We start from the raw sequence: 15,252 nt of genomic DNA, 5'->3' as shown, positions 1-15,252 counted from the left end.
GGAGCTGCGCTGCGCGGCTCAGGGCGCCGAGGCAGAGCTCAGAGGCGGGCAAACCATAAAAAGGAACCGGGGGTGGCGGTGGTGCGGGGGGGGGGCAACGTCAGAAGAGGCCGGGTCTGGTTCTCAGAAAGTGAATGGCACCGAGCGGACTGAGAGAGGGAAAAAAGTGAAAGGTTTCCAGAAGTTCACCACACGGGCTGACTTTGTGCTTTGAGCCTCCAGCCTGAAGCGCCTATCATATCCCCCGGGAGCGCTGACAGGCAGCCCGCCGGGAGGGGGGGAGGGGGCTCCTCTCGCCTCCGTCCCTCCTCTTCCTCCATCTCGCCCCCCCCCTCCCTCCAACCACCTTCACAGCGAGCCAGTTCGGGGCGATGTGCGTGACGTCAGCTGGAGGGAGGGGGTGTTAAATTCTAATGCTATTAATGAACCTCCCAGCGGCTTCTGCACAGGAGTTTGGAAAAGGCGAGTCCGGAGCGTTTCTCTCTCACTTTCTCTCTCTCTCTCTTGCTTCTTACCAGCCTTGAATGCAAACACAAACAAACAAACAAATAATAAATACATATATATATATATATTTTAAAAATCTAAATAGGGATCTCTTCTCCTGCAATCCGATTTCCCTCCTCAGCGGCGTGGTTGACTTGTTAATGGAGAGCCTGGTCCACCAGCCTCCCTCGGGACTTTCTCCAAGGAAAGCGTCCCTCCCGGCCAGGCGGGGGCGCGCTCCAGAGTCCAGGGGGCGAGAGATGGCCTGTACGCGAGCCTCTTCGCCCAGGTTGGGGGGGGGGAGCAAGGGAAGCGGCGATGGGGGGGGGGATTGCTTCTAACTCCCCCTCCCATTCCATTTTGCTCCCGATCCTGAGAGTTCTTCCACTCCCTTGAAGAACGCCAATGTAGGAAACAGAAGTGGCTCTTTTTTTTGCTGCTGCAGAAACGTGCATGGTGGATCGGGCCCCACCAGCTTCTGAAGCCTGGACGATGATGCTCAGGTGGTGGTGGTCCTGCGGTTCCTCCTCGTCCTGAGTTTTGGGGCGGGAAAGTCCCCTCCCGGTGGTGAAGCTCGGCCTGCAATTGGCCCTGGGCCCCAACGACAAGGCAGCTCCTCCTGCAAGGTCTTCAGCGTTTGCTGCGCAGCCACGTGGGCGCTGCTGATGCTGTCGGCCTACAGGTTAAGGCTGTTGTAAGGACTGGCGAGTGATGGGAACACTCGAAAAATAATGGTCTCCCTTTAGTCAGGGCTGTGATTGGATCATCTGCCCGCCCTCGAAGTACTTCACTAGGTTACGCAGGATTCCTAAGGAACATGGAAAACTGAACCAGACCATTTGCAGGGGACCTTTCCTATGCCAAAAGCGAGTGCGCCCCCCCCCATCCAATGGCTTCCCCGGCAGGCGTTCAAAGCAGAAGTGCATGCAGGTGTGTCTGGGCATCTGTCTATATACTTATGTGTGGATAGCTGGTTCCCAAGACTGAAGCACGATTATGTGAACACGACTGTGATCTGGTTTGCCCAGCACAGCATCCTCCTAGCTGGTGCTCTCCGGATGTTGCTCGACAACTCCCGTAAGATCTCTGACCATTGGCCGTGCTGGCTGGGGCTGATGGGAGTTGGAGTCCGGATCATCTGGGCTGAGGGGCAACAGGTTGAAGGAGGCTGGCTTAGAATGATAGCGATGCTGCATGTCCAAAGATCTTCCAGTCTACACATGTCCTCTTAGAGAAATTAAGCACCGCAAGCAATGCTCTCCCACTTTACGACTACTGTATCAGGTCGCTGCAGTAGCCGAAGAAAGGATTCTCCCACCCGCTAGAAATGCTTCTTTCGTTCAAGCGACCGCCCCAGCAAATGGTGAGCTGAGCCATAAGGACACAGCAGCAGGCAAAATCTCCCCAAGTGACTAGTCCAGGCATAGGCAAACTCCGGCCCTCCAGATGTTTAGGACTACAGTTCCCATCATCCCTAGCTAACAGGACCCGTGGTCAGGGGTGATGGGAATTGTAGTCCCAAACATCTGGAGGGCCGAGGTTTGCCTACGCCTGGACTAGTCCGTATGATCTGATGAAAGTTCCCCATCTCATCCCAGCTTGGAACAAGCAGCCACTCCGAAACGCGGAGTCTTCGCTCTAAACAGGTGGCCTTAATCGCGCGTCCCTCCCCGAGCCCACATCTCCTGCTATGGCTGAGTTCTAATGGTAGCCATCTCTGATATCCCAGGGGGAAGAGTTTATTCATCAAGACTGGACATCCCCACAGAACTGAACACCAACGGGCAACAGATCTGATCCCATTTCCGCAAACCACTGTACTTGAGATTTATTTCATTTGAATGAGAAAGTTTTTTAATGTACTTTATGCAAACTTGGATATTTATCCCCCCTCTTTTATCTTTTGAACCCCAAAGGCTTATTATAATGCAACCAAAGCGAATGGTTAAAACAATAGATTTAACAATCCATTGTAAGATACACAATGAATTCTTATTCCAGAACACAAACCTTTCCTAGCAGGTAACCCCAGCGCCACCACGATTTCAGAAAACTTCATTGAACTATCACCAGCCTCTTAAAGGAAGCTCCTTATTTGGGACCCCGGGATCAAGCAATTCTGCAGGATGCCCTCAGACAGTCAGTAAATGGAAGCTGTGGTCCCAATTCTGCCGCTTGATTCCACAGGGGACCAAAGTAGACCCTTCTGCTCAGAGGATGGGGGGCTCTTACCCAGATCTGCAGCAGTCCCTCTTTTACACACACACACACACACACACACACACACACACACACACACACACAGGCTCGTCCTAAGTTGCCCCCCATCTTCTCAGCCCCCAAACGATAAAAAGGACCTAGTCAAAGAGAGCCATTATCCGAGCCCCTGATCTTTAAGAGATTACTAAACTCGAACTTTAAACCCAATCAGAGGCTCTGTCAGTAGAACAAGAGCTTATTAACCTCTCCCAGGGAAGGGGGCTGCTTTGGGGGGCTTTACATCGCTTCGATAGGGGGGTGTCCGCGCGGAAAGGAGGAGGGGAGTCTGGAGAGAGACCCTCCCGTTCAATCCCATCAGTCGATGGGGGGGGGGGGAATGTAAAGGGTTGGCGGCATTGTTTCGCGTGCATGTCAAGGGGATGTTTTTACCCCAGGCGCCGCAGATCTTGCTGCGGATCAGCAGTCAGCACGTTTAATTAAATCGGCTACAGTTCTCTAACGACATAACGAGGAGGGGAGATCCTTTGGCTGTGAGCCTCTTTGCGGAATTGGTCATGGTGTATTTATTGCTTTCGGATTTGCAGTAAATAATCCCTTTGCTTAAAAGAGGAAATGATTTCTTTCTTTCTTTTAAAGAAGAGGGGGAAAGAAGAGATCAACTGCATAGGTGAGACGGCAGGTTATGTTTTGTTTCAGGCGCTTGCAGCAGCAAGCTTCTCCAGACTGCACGGCCTTGTTGTGGTCACCTCTGCTATGGGGCCACCAGAATCAACCCCCTAACAAAGCAAAAGGTTATTGGGAGGGATTCTGATTCAGGTGTATGAAGCCTTATGGAACCGCCCTGTGTCATCCGAGTCCACAAACCAACAGTCTGATGCGTAGGTAGAGGAACACCACTTCTTGGGCTGGACCTTGCAATATGCAGGTAGAAATATGTCCTCTGCCAGCTATCTGGCAAATCCCTGTCTGCAGAGTTGAGGCCACCCTGACATGCAACAACATTCATCTATCAAACATCCACGGGGTGGACTCCATGCACACTGAGTCATCATTGGACTGTTTTGACACTCCCTACCCCTTTCCACAATTATGGTTCTTTCGTACAGGTTTTTTGGTACTTATGTGGAGTTTGGGTTTACTCTTTTGTGTGTGTGTGGTTTCATATTGGCTACATTTGAGCAAGCAAATAAAGACTTGAACCAAAAACAGAGGGAATGAGAAACAAGCAATTCAGGATTATAATTGGTGATTAAAGTTTTGGTTGATTAGAATCCATCAGAATGATTAGAATGGATCCACAGACCTAAGCTTATGTGCTCTTTGAGCTGCATGGAATTAAGACCAAACCAAATGTTACTCCCCAATCCATGGTGCTATTGAAAATGGTAACGGCAGGTCCATGTTCCCTTTCAGCAGCATATGTAGAATTTCCCTCGAGTTCACAATTCCTTGCTTGGATCAGCAGTAGCTGTGAGATACAGTGGTACCTCGGGTTACATACGCTTCAGGTTACAGACTTCGCTAACCCAGAAATATTGCTTCAGGTTAAGAACTTTGCTTCAGGATGAGAACAGAAATTGTGCTCCGGCGGCACGGCAGCAGCAGGAGTCCCCATTAGCTAAAGTGGTGCTTCAGGTTAAGAACAGTTTCAGGTTAAGAACAGACCTCCGGAACGAATTAAGTACTTAACCCGAGGTACCACTGTATTTACAATGCAGTCAAAAACCAACCATGCATGTTTGCTGGATAGGCACATGAGAGGAACAGAAGCTCAGAGTGCTGTAAATTTCCTAGAGAGGACCCAAAGAGACACACCCACAGTGCCTTGTTAGGGGGAGGGACTATACATACATACATAAAATCTCTTCCCCTGGCTGGGCACTTCCTCTTTGCACTTCATCTCACCAATGTAAAAGCTCCATTACTCAGACACCACTTTAAACTAGACTAAAGTACGGTATGTCTTTGTAACCTGATGATCATTTTAAGCCTGCCAGAATGAGGCTGTTACTCTGTTACTCTTTAACAAGTATTCTAAGTGAGTAAATGTTATATTTACTGTTTACAAGACTGTGTGATGATTGCGTTAAGGGGAGAAAAGGGAAAATACCAGGAGAATCCAGTCTGCATTAAAGCGTCCTGGATTACTTAAACTAAAAGACTAAAACTAGATTATCAAAACTTCCTTATTTTAAGCTGCAAATGGATGCACTTTGCTGAACTCACAAATGTGAGGAAGGAAGGATAATACTGAATAAATATATCCTCTCCAAGTTTCTATACACATCCCTACAGCAGCTGCAGGAAAAATGTCCTGATGTCAAGAGACAGGGAAAGTTCTGTGAGATATTATGGAGGGGAAAGGACGGGCCATTTTTGCGGCAGGATAACTTCTACTTTGGCCTCAAATTTCCATTGTAAGTACAGAATCCTTTTGGAACCCTACACCCATTCATTTATTCATTCATTCATTCTGTCGGACCAGACAGAAGCTTCTTGGGAAGTCGAGTCCAAAGAATCCAAAGTGCGCAGAAGTGAGTCCCAGGTGAGCTGAGCTGCCTGACAGCAGGGCAAGCATGAGGACCAGTTGCAAAGCACTCACTCTCTGTGAATGCATCTTCAAGGAGAGGCAAGGGGAGGAGTAATACCAGAGTCCAGGCTGCCTGCGCTAACAAAAGCTATCAGTCACCAAGCATTCTCCTGCTCCCTCCATTCAGAGATGAAGCAGTGCAGGCAATTCAGCCACAGTTCACTTGCAGCAATGAAACGCCCCATTAATCACATATATGCCTTCAGAAAAGGAAATGCCAGCCCTGGACTGGCTTGTCTGCCTCCATTGGTATCTGACCTGCCAGTACATCGGGAGACAAATTCCCTTCTAACAGGGGTCTGGATTGACTGGTTAATTCACTTCTTTGAGGAGTATATTTATTGATTCAATGGGTGACTTCAGCCAAGGTTACTTCCAGAGAAAATGGACCTAGTGTGGGTAACAGCCTCACAGTGTTTGCTAAAAGAGGGGGAAGCCGTGCTTCACTTAGGCTGCTATCACCTTTTATTTCTTCTTTGTCCTGGCCCTGGCTCTCCGCCTTTGACAGCACAACAGGCTGACACACAGATATTATGCAGGTGAAGCGCTCCCTGCTCCCTGCACTGGCACAGGGACAAGGGCTGGGGTGCGGGGGGGGGGGAGCAACTAAAATCCTGCATGTCAGGCTGGCAAAGGCATGGCAAAAGACTCTGGGGGTAATTTTAGCTTCACTCAGTGGCACCTGCAGGCTAAGCAATATTTCTTAAACGTTTAAAATTTGGGCAAATTAACATTTGGGAGCATCCTCCAGCAACCCAGCTTTCAGCCAATTAATTGGTTGCAATATTACAGCATCTCCCTAAGCATCAGGTTTCAAAGTTATTTAATAAATGCAATTTTAAATTGCTTCTGTTTGGCGCAATAACCCACATGGCTAATACTCACTTATCAGGTCTGTACAACTTTATTTAAAATATTCTTCTCTGTTCTTTCCATTATCGGTGGTCAATAATGCTCACAATACTTACAATTGCCATCTGAAACAGCAGCCAATAATCAATTAAACTTAGCTAATAGACCTACAACAATCAAATCAGAAAAACACCCACAGCTTGTATGTATGGTCATATACCAAAGAGCCAATGAATCAGCAGCCCTTATCCTCATGATATCACAGCTACTGTTAGATCAATGTTCCATCTTCATGGCACTGTACTTTTACTGTGGTGTTGAAATTCATGACCAATAATATTTAAAACATTTTCTAATTCCTAAAAGTCATGTTATATGCTGACATTATGGGATCTACTAGAAGGGAACGCGGTCCACTAACAAATACCGGTATTTGTCTGTGATTGTTATCACCTGAATTCTTATTAACTCCCTCCAGGAAGGCTGTTACATAAACAACAGCTTCAGTATGTTTGTGATCACAGAGAATCAAGTTCCAGAAGACGATGCATGATGTGAAAACACTCTAAGCATACTAGGCACGTATGACCCAAAATTCTATAAGGCAGTGATGTGCTTATAGAGTGCTCTGTATTTGTGATGCGACAGAACTCTGCATGCACACCTGCTCAGCTTTCAGAAATGGAGAATACACTCTGTGGAAGATGAAAGATTCTACATCCTATCTGTTGCACAGCATCTTTCCAGGGAAAAGAAGTCCTTATTGCATATAGAAAGTACCATTTATTTGTTGAAGCCCTCACATATTCATCAATGTCTGAAATTATGTAGAAGTTCCATTTAAATCCATATTCAGGATGAGGAATGACGTGTACAATATTTCTCACTACTTAAAAAACTGGTGTACGTATGTGAGAGAGAATGACGGAGGGAGACTACAAGAGTTCTGACCATGATCTATGGTGGCATGTATAATTTTACATTGTATGTTTAGCATACTCATTCAAAGAACCATAGAATTGTAGAGTTGGAAGGAACCCCAAGAAGCATCTAGTCCAACCCCTTGCAATGCAGGAATCCTGCCCACAGCCTTCCTTGGGTGGGCTTGAACCACCAACCTTCTGGTTAATGGCCAGAGGCACTGATTCATTGCAGCACAGGTATATGAGCAGAGGTTGTACTGGTATTATAACAGATCATAGCACAATTTGACATGGTAAACACATGGGTAAAGCACACATGAGATTCTCATTTATTTGCTTTAACAAGAATGCCAATGAACCAGAGTTATGGGAGGAGCATGGTGTGAAGTCATAATATCTATTAAGCAACTGCAAGGCGTCACAGCAAAGAGGTATGTGTTGTCATAAGCACTTTTCATTCTAGGTACAGTGGTACCTCGGATTACATATGCTTCAGGTTACAGACTCTGCTAACCCAGAAATAGTGCTTCAGGTTAAGATCTTTGCTTCAGGATGAAATTGTGCTCTGGCGGCACGGCAGCAGCAGGAGGCCCCATTAGCGAAAGTGGTGCTTCAGGTTAAGAACAGTTTCAGGTTAAGAACAGACCTCTGGAACGAATTAAGTACTTAACCCGAGGTACCACTGTATAATGGTTCATTTGTGAAGGATTATCATCATGCAGTGAAACAATATTTTGAAAGCAAAATATGATTGCAAATGCACCAAGAAGATTAGTGTGGAATCCCACTAGTACTTAACCATTTCCCCCTGTTTGTTTAAATACAGTATTGTTGCATTTAAGGCTGTTAACAGCAAGTGGTTTGAACTAGTGAATACTTGTTAAAGGCCACCTGGGGTTTTGCTCTGTATGAGACTAAAGGAACAAATCACCTCATGGATAAACAACAGGTCCTTGCCTTTCTGTTTTGTCTTTTCTGCATACGTGAAAGAAATATGCTCAACAATATGTAACCAAGGTGCCTACTTCTTCACTAGAGGGAGGAAATGAGCTGAGCCAACACAGTCAGCAGCAAGGACCTCAACAGAAAAGGCACCACGAGCTCAAACACCACAGTGGATTTCATTTAGGAATAAAAAAATCCAAAACAAAAATCCACCATCTAAAACACTCTTCTGGCTAGCGTAACAAACCAGGTAAAACAACTTAAGACAGATAAAGTGAGATGTCAAACAATTAAAGCCACAAAGCCCAGCATCATAACTAAAAGCAGATCAAAATTAAAAGATCTCTAAGTCCAATTTAAAAACTAGTATAGGAGGAGACAGATGGATATCTCTCAGGAGAGAGTTTGCAAACACAAATTTACCCCTACTTGATATTCATACATCGTACACAGTGTGCACATGTTGAAACTGAGTAACTTATTCACAGCCCACCTTTCCTGCACACTCAACTATTCAGAGAGCCTGACTCTCTGAAACCAGGTTATAGGAGGCATCAGAATTTTGAAGCTTGACATCTTTGAATTTTTTATATGACAGATCAGAAGCTTTCCATTAAATTCCAGTAGCTACAAGTTTGTGAAAAGTTGTGATACTTGCTATGTAAGTGATTTCTTTACGTCTTGACCACATTTTGTGATCTTAAAAGTTTGCTTCTCATAAAGATGACATAGACCCGTGCATTATATGAACACTAAGAGTCAGGAAACGCTCAACGTACAAACAGGACCAACCAGTAAAACATCTGCTTCATTTAGATTGGAAATCTGTGCACTGGGGTCTTGGAATAAGTCTTTCTGTTGGGCAGTGCTGGTGAGGACTCATGTAAAGACATAATTTTATATTTGGGGTGGGTGGTGAGAAGCAATTTTTGTAGCGGGGCACAAAATTCACTGTAATGCCCAAAGGCATTGCTAGACTAAATTGCAGTCAATCAATCATAATGAATTTTAAGAACATTTGTTGTAGTCACTACTTATACTTCACAATAACCACAGATACACGTGAGAAAGAATCACATGTATCCTTAAGGCAGGAAGTATCAAGCCGTACAGCACTCTTTGAGATCTGCAGTTGGGAAATATTTTTATTAGGACCAACCAAACAACCTTCAGAGAGCACCAGGAAGCCATTCAAGCCAATGCCACTTCTCCACTGATCATTTGAAACCTTTCACGCCTTTATCTGGTTTTGGAGATTGTCTTAATCTGTTCCCGTCAAATGTGAGATCTCAGAGACTTGCTTTAAAATATATGAATGTTAAGTATATTTTCTACCAGACTTTTCACTTGTATAAGTCTTTGAGGCACAAAGTACAATCGCTCCCAGTTCCTCCTTTGTGGGTGGGGGAAGAGATTTGTAAAAGATCTTTTCGTTCTGAAAGGAAAGAACCAGAAGTCACCCTAAAACAACTGATCTCTCTCTGTGGCCTATTCTCACAATGATAAACCTGTGTATAATTTCAGATTGCAGTTGGAATTTCACCGAACTGAATGTTCCTCTGTATGATTATAAAAACATTCTTGCACATAGAGAGCAACTAGGTCAGGGAGAAGGCTGGGAGAAGCACCTTCTCTCTGAAATTTAGCTTTTCTGTATGAAAATGGTTTGTTTGTTTGTTTGTTTGTTTGTTTTTGTGTTGAAGAGCATATAAGCACCTGAGTCCCTACTTGTCATTTCAAGTACTAGGTCTCTACCATGCCCTTCTGTTGCATCTTACATGAAGTGACTTATAGCTCACAGATCTCGATATCTTTCTGCTAGCCTATGCGCATGTGTTCAGGTACGTGCTGTTCTGTATGAGCTACAAAGCTTACCAAATGGATGCTCCCACTTTCACTCCACTGTTGTTGTTGTTGTTGTTTAGTCATGTCTGACTCTTCGTGACCTCATGGACCAGAGCACGCCAGGCACTCCTGTCTTCCACTGCCTCCCACAGTTTGGTCAAACTCATGTTAGTAGCTTTGAGAACACTGTTCAGCCATCTCGTCCTCTGTCGTCCCCTTCTCCACTGTAGCGAGTTATAGATTTTGCAAGTTTTGCTCCGTAATTCGTGCTGGGAACAAACAAGTTGCTGTATTCAGTGGCAATAGTAAAACAACAAGTCTCAAAAACATAGCAAAGGTCTATTTTCAGTTTTTCTTGTGCTGGGCAGACTCTCCTTAGCTGCATCAAGTTATGCAAAAATGCCACCACCATGTCTAGTGTACAGTCTTGGAAGAACCTGTTTGGATCATTCTTATTGACCTCTTAGGGAAGCATTTGGAGGCTGCCAAATCTGCCTGGCCTAATGCAATGCTATGTAGTAATCATGACAATGACATGTAAAAGACTCTAAACCTACCCCCTTCCCGGCTTTAAGAAGTCAAAGCAGCTGTACAAAGAAGCTTGCTTGCTACATCTGTCTTGAGATGAACAGAGCCGCCTCATCTATCCCACCAATCCCATTTTTAACACTACCTCAGACCATGGGCTCTTCTTAGCCTACTGCACCTGCCCAGACCAGGCCTACAAAGAGATAGAGAGAGAGATGCATCTTATAAAAATAATAATTATGTGGCATTTCTTTCCTTTTTCTTTCCTTTTAAAGGTTGCTTCTGACAAATCTATCTATTTGGGGCAAATTGTCAGTGAGAAACTTCCGCTCGAACTCTTTGGGACAAAACTCGCTCTTTGAAAGGATAAATCCCATTGCATGAAGGCCCGAACAATGGCCAAATGTGTTGCTGTTGCCTTTGCTGCCACTGCTACTGCTGGGGCTGGGCCTCTGACAAAGGGCGGATTAATTGGTGCCGTGGCTGACTGGTTCGAGATGGCTCCACTCAGAGTGCGCTGCGGGGAGCCCCATTGACTGGGCCCCGAGTCCCACTTTTCACAAACTCCAAACAAAAGTCAATTTCTTTCTTATAAGGCAGGGGAGAAAGAGAGAGAGGGAGAGGGAGAGAGAGAGAAAATCACTTGGTGTTTGAGCTGGGGAAGGTGACTTGTTGGATTAGAGGACGTCATGCTCTCCCTGGCTGTCTCTCTCATGCTTTAATGTTATGTCTCCAAGAACACAAAAGTTAAAAGAGTGAGAGAGAGAGAGCAAAAGCAACTCATCTATTTCGATGAATATGTGACTTTCTCTCTGTTGTGCAAGTTAAACCTGGCATCCCATCTGAAGACTACTAAAGTGAAAACAACAGCATGAAGCTGGTAGCGTGTGTGTGCATTAACAGTGTGCAATCGTATACATGTATACTCAGAAGTAAGTCCTATTGAGGTTGGTGGGTTGCTCCCAAGTAAGTGTCATAGGACTGCAGCGCAAAACTTATACTAACTCTTTATTTCTACGGTGTTTCGATGGGCACTGAATGCTTCATTTATTTTAATAAGATCTTGAGAGAGGGTCCTGCTGCTTATGGGATTACTGGAAATGTCTGCTATTTTAAAGACTATTCCATAAGAGTTGTATCTTATCGCTGAACATCACAGCTGCATAAAACAGAATAGAAGTGTTTTCCTCAGAATGTAGTAACTCTACATAACTCAATGATACAGGCACCACCATCCTGCTTACAATGCCCTGTACTTTGAAAAATTGGATCTTGTATATTTTTTATTTTGCGAGGTAAACTGGGAAGCAGAAGTCAGCCAGCATGGATGCAAGTTTTACACAAACAGCCCTTTGTCTTGGCACATCAGTGCCACATCAGGCACAGGGAAGACTGTTGGAGATGAAATTTCATAACTGGCACATTTCATATGCAGAGGAGAAATTTATGACTTAAACAGGAGTCAAATGGGAAGAAAGACAAAATCAAATGTGCCCAGCTCCCTGCAGATTTTGGTTTCCTGCAGTTTTTCAAGAGGCAGAGTTTAGAATAGATTTTTTTGTGTACTACTTAATTACCTCAGTCATTATGATGATTGCATAATAGTTGATTCCTCATGTCATCATCATATTCAGATCTTTTCTTTTCTTTTAAAAAACACCCTGTGATTCCCTGCATAACACCACACAAGAGGAAAGGACAAAAACACAGCCCATGCCGGCAGGATTTCTCGTTTCATTAGTGTAGTATAATAATAGCTGTGGTCAACCTCCTTAGCATATGACAGTATCAAACATTGCAGGAGTTACCTGAGATGCACTCTCTTGGTGGTATTTTAAAAAGGGGAAATACGATTTTTCCATCATCCTTACAGGAATTTTCATGTTTTTTTCATCTGTTTTGGCTGAATTTGTGTGGTATCAAGGGTTGGGTGGAAGTATTAATTTAGTTCTTCTTCACTTATGCTAAAAGTCCTTAAAATATTGCTTTAGTTGTAATTATTTTGGATCTGAACTATGTTGTTATTTAAAAGAAAGAAAGAAAAACAGCTTAATCAAACCGATTAAGCTAAAGGACTCCCTCTACCAGTGATCTCAGGTGTTGAGTACTGAGCCAATAACTTTGCAGCCCAAACATGTCCACTGAGAAACAAGAAGCTGGCATCAACTTATTATAGATAACCTTGTGGTTTGCAGAAGTATACAAAATATTTTTTTTAAGCCCTAAAGCGACAACACTATGAGAGCAGAACACATTCAGTGACCACAAAGGTTAAGTGTCTGCTGGAAAAGAAAACTTGAAGCTGAGGGGATGGGATGGAATATCTTGAAGGAACACATGGCTGGTGAGCTGGTTACCTAAAACCCTCAACAGGAATTCTCCTCTAAGGAGGAGCAGGTGCACTGCAACACTTTGCTGAAGGTCATACTGTTTAAATTAATTCACAGTGTACATAAGAACATAAAAGAGAACCTGCTGGATCAGGCCAATGGCCTATCTAGCATCCGGTTCTCACAGTGACCAAACAGATGCCCGTGAGAAGCCTGCAAGCAGGACCTGAGCACAAGAGCACTTTTCCCACTTGTGAATCCCAGCAACTGGCACTCAGAGGCTTCTCTTCTCAGACAGTGGAGGTGTAACACTGACATCATGGCTAGCAACCATAGCCTTGTCCTCCATGAATTTGTCTACTCCTCTTTTAAAGCCATCCAAGTTGGTGGCCATCTGCACCTCCTGTGGGAGCAAACTTACTATGCACGGTGTTCTTTCTTTTCTCTATTCTGAACCCTCCAACATTCAGCTTCGTTTGATGTCAATGACTTATAGTGTTATGAGAAGGGAGAAAAACTTTCCCCTTTCCACTTTCTCTATGCCCTGCATAATTTTCATGCACTCTTATCATGATGCCTCTTCCTCACCTTTTCTCTGTACTAAAGAGGCCCAAATGCTACAACCTTTCCTTGTAGGGGAGTTGCTCCAGCCCTGTAATTATTTTGCCTACCCTTTTCTGAACCTTTCCCAGCTCTACAAAATCCTTTTTGAGGTGACCAGAACTGTATGCAGTATTCCAAATGCAGCTGCAACATAGATTTGTTACAATGGCATTCCAATATCAATCCCTATTTTCTAATGATCCTTAGCATGGAATTTGCCTTTCTCACAGCTGCCACACACTGGGCTGAACCATCTACCATGACGCCAAGGTCTCATACCTGGTCAGTGACTAGCAGTTCAGACCCATTGAGCATATATGTGAAATTAAGATTTTTGTTTGCCCTCCACACATCACTTTACACTTGCTTACATTGCATTGTATTTGGCATTTTATTATCCATTCTCTCAGGTGCTTTTGGAGCTCTTCACAATCACTTTTGAACCACCCTGAGCAATTCAGTATTGTAAAAAACTTGGTCACCTCACTCCTCGCTTCTAACTATAGATTATTTATGAACATTAAAGTACAGGTCTCATTACTGACCCTTGAGGGACCTCCACTTTCTACATCCTTCCACTGGGAGAACTGCCTCATTTACTCCTACTCTCTGCATGTTGTTATATAACGGTAACCAGTTCCTGATCCACAAGAGGACTTTTCCTCTTATTACTGCTAACGTTATGTTCGAGAACCAAGGTACCACTGTACTAAAAAGCAGACTAGGGCTGAGTGATATCTGGTTTTCAACATCATGATATATCAGCAGTTAAACATCCTGATATTCCGATATATCCTGATGTCTGAAATTGGAGACCAGGTGTGGGGATGAAGGAAGGAGCAGCCATGGAGATCGGATAGATGGGGGAAGGAGACAAAGTGGAGTCACCTCCACTGCATGGTTTGAGTTGGAAGGGATGGGGATAGGGGGACAGCGGACAGCCAGTGGTGGTAGCCAGCGAAAATGTACTGGACACTGGACACTGTGGCTGCTGCTGCTGTCCTGCTAACTGAGAAAAGCTGCTCTGCCTCAGTGCCAGGGGAAGGTAGTGCAATGGTGCCTTGAAGTGAGGGCAACCAGCTGCCTTGTTCTCCATCAGCATGAGGGGAAGGCAGCACCTCCCAATTGGCTACCTTGTTTTCCCTCAGCGTGAGGGAAGGCAGCTCAGGTCAGCAGTGCTATCGGTTGACTGTTGTTGTTGTTTAGTCGTTTAGTTGTGTCCGACTCTTCGTGACCCCATGGACCAGAGCACGCCAGGCACTTCTGTCTTCCACTGCCTCCTGCAGTTTGGTCAAACTCATGCTGGTAGCTTCGAGAACACTATCCAACCATCTCGCCCTCTGTCATCCCCTTTTCCTTGTGCCCTCGGCTGATATCACCATGCAATATCGGAGGATCCTTGAAATCCGCTGCCCTGCTCTCCCTTGCATGAGGAGTGATATATTGCTGCGCATTGCCAGGTCAAAATCGTTATTGCAGTGTGATTTTTACCAACATATTGAAGAGTTACACAGCTCTAAAACAGACAATAAAATTTGTGATATTACCATGAAAAATGACAAAAAATTAGTTGGGGGGAGGCAAGGAATGGGGTTGTGGGACCCTGGGTGCTTTGTGTGGACTCCCAGGGACCCTGGACCCCTAATTGGAAACCACTGCTATAGTAGGTTACTGAGACAGGATTTATCCTTGCAGCAGCCATGCTTGTTCAGCTTCAGCAAAACTTGTTCTTCTATATGGTTGGTTATTCTATATTTAATGATTCTTTCCTCCGGTTTTCCCAGGACAGAAATTAAGCTAACCAGCCTACAATTGACAATGGACACTTTCCAGTCCTAAGCTGTTTGAATACTCTACCTATTTTTTAATTTAAAAAACTCTCTCTGTTTATAGAATATTAAATGTCAGGAAGAAGGGTTGTAGCCTTCCT

General features: G+C 44.6%; 1 long non-coding RNA gene across 1 annotated transcript in view; it reads right to left on the bottom strand.

Moving 5' to 3' along the window:
* Window positions 1-9,948: 9,948 nt before the first annotated feature.
* Window positions 9,949-15,252, bottom strand: part of LOC309339487 — a 35,645-nt gene continuing 30,341 nt past the window's right edge. The window contains exon 3 of the long non-coding RNA XR_014155404.1: window positions 9,949-10,130. This is a non-coding gene — a long non-coding RNA (uncharacterized lncRNA). The remainder of the gene's footprint in view (window positions 10,131-15,252) is intronic.

The sequence above is a fragment of the Podarcis erhardii genome, assembly GCF_964252035.2.
Source record: "Podarcis erhardii genome assembly, chromosome: 3".
In the NCBI taxonomy this organism is placed as follows: Eukaryota; Metazoa; Chordata; class Lepidosauria; order Squamata; family Lacertidae; genus Podarcis; species Podarcis erhardii.
The sequence above is the reverse complement of the archived record's forward strand: the minus strand, read 5'-3'. Positions and strand labels throughout refer to the sequence as shown.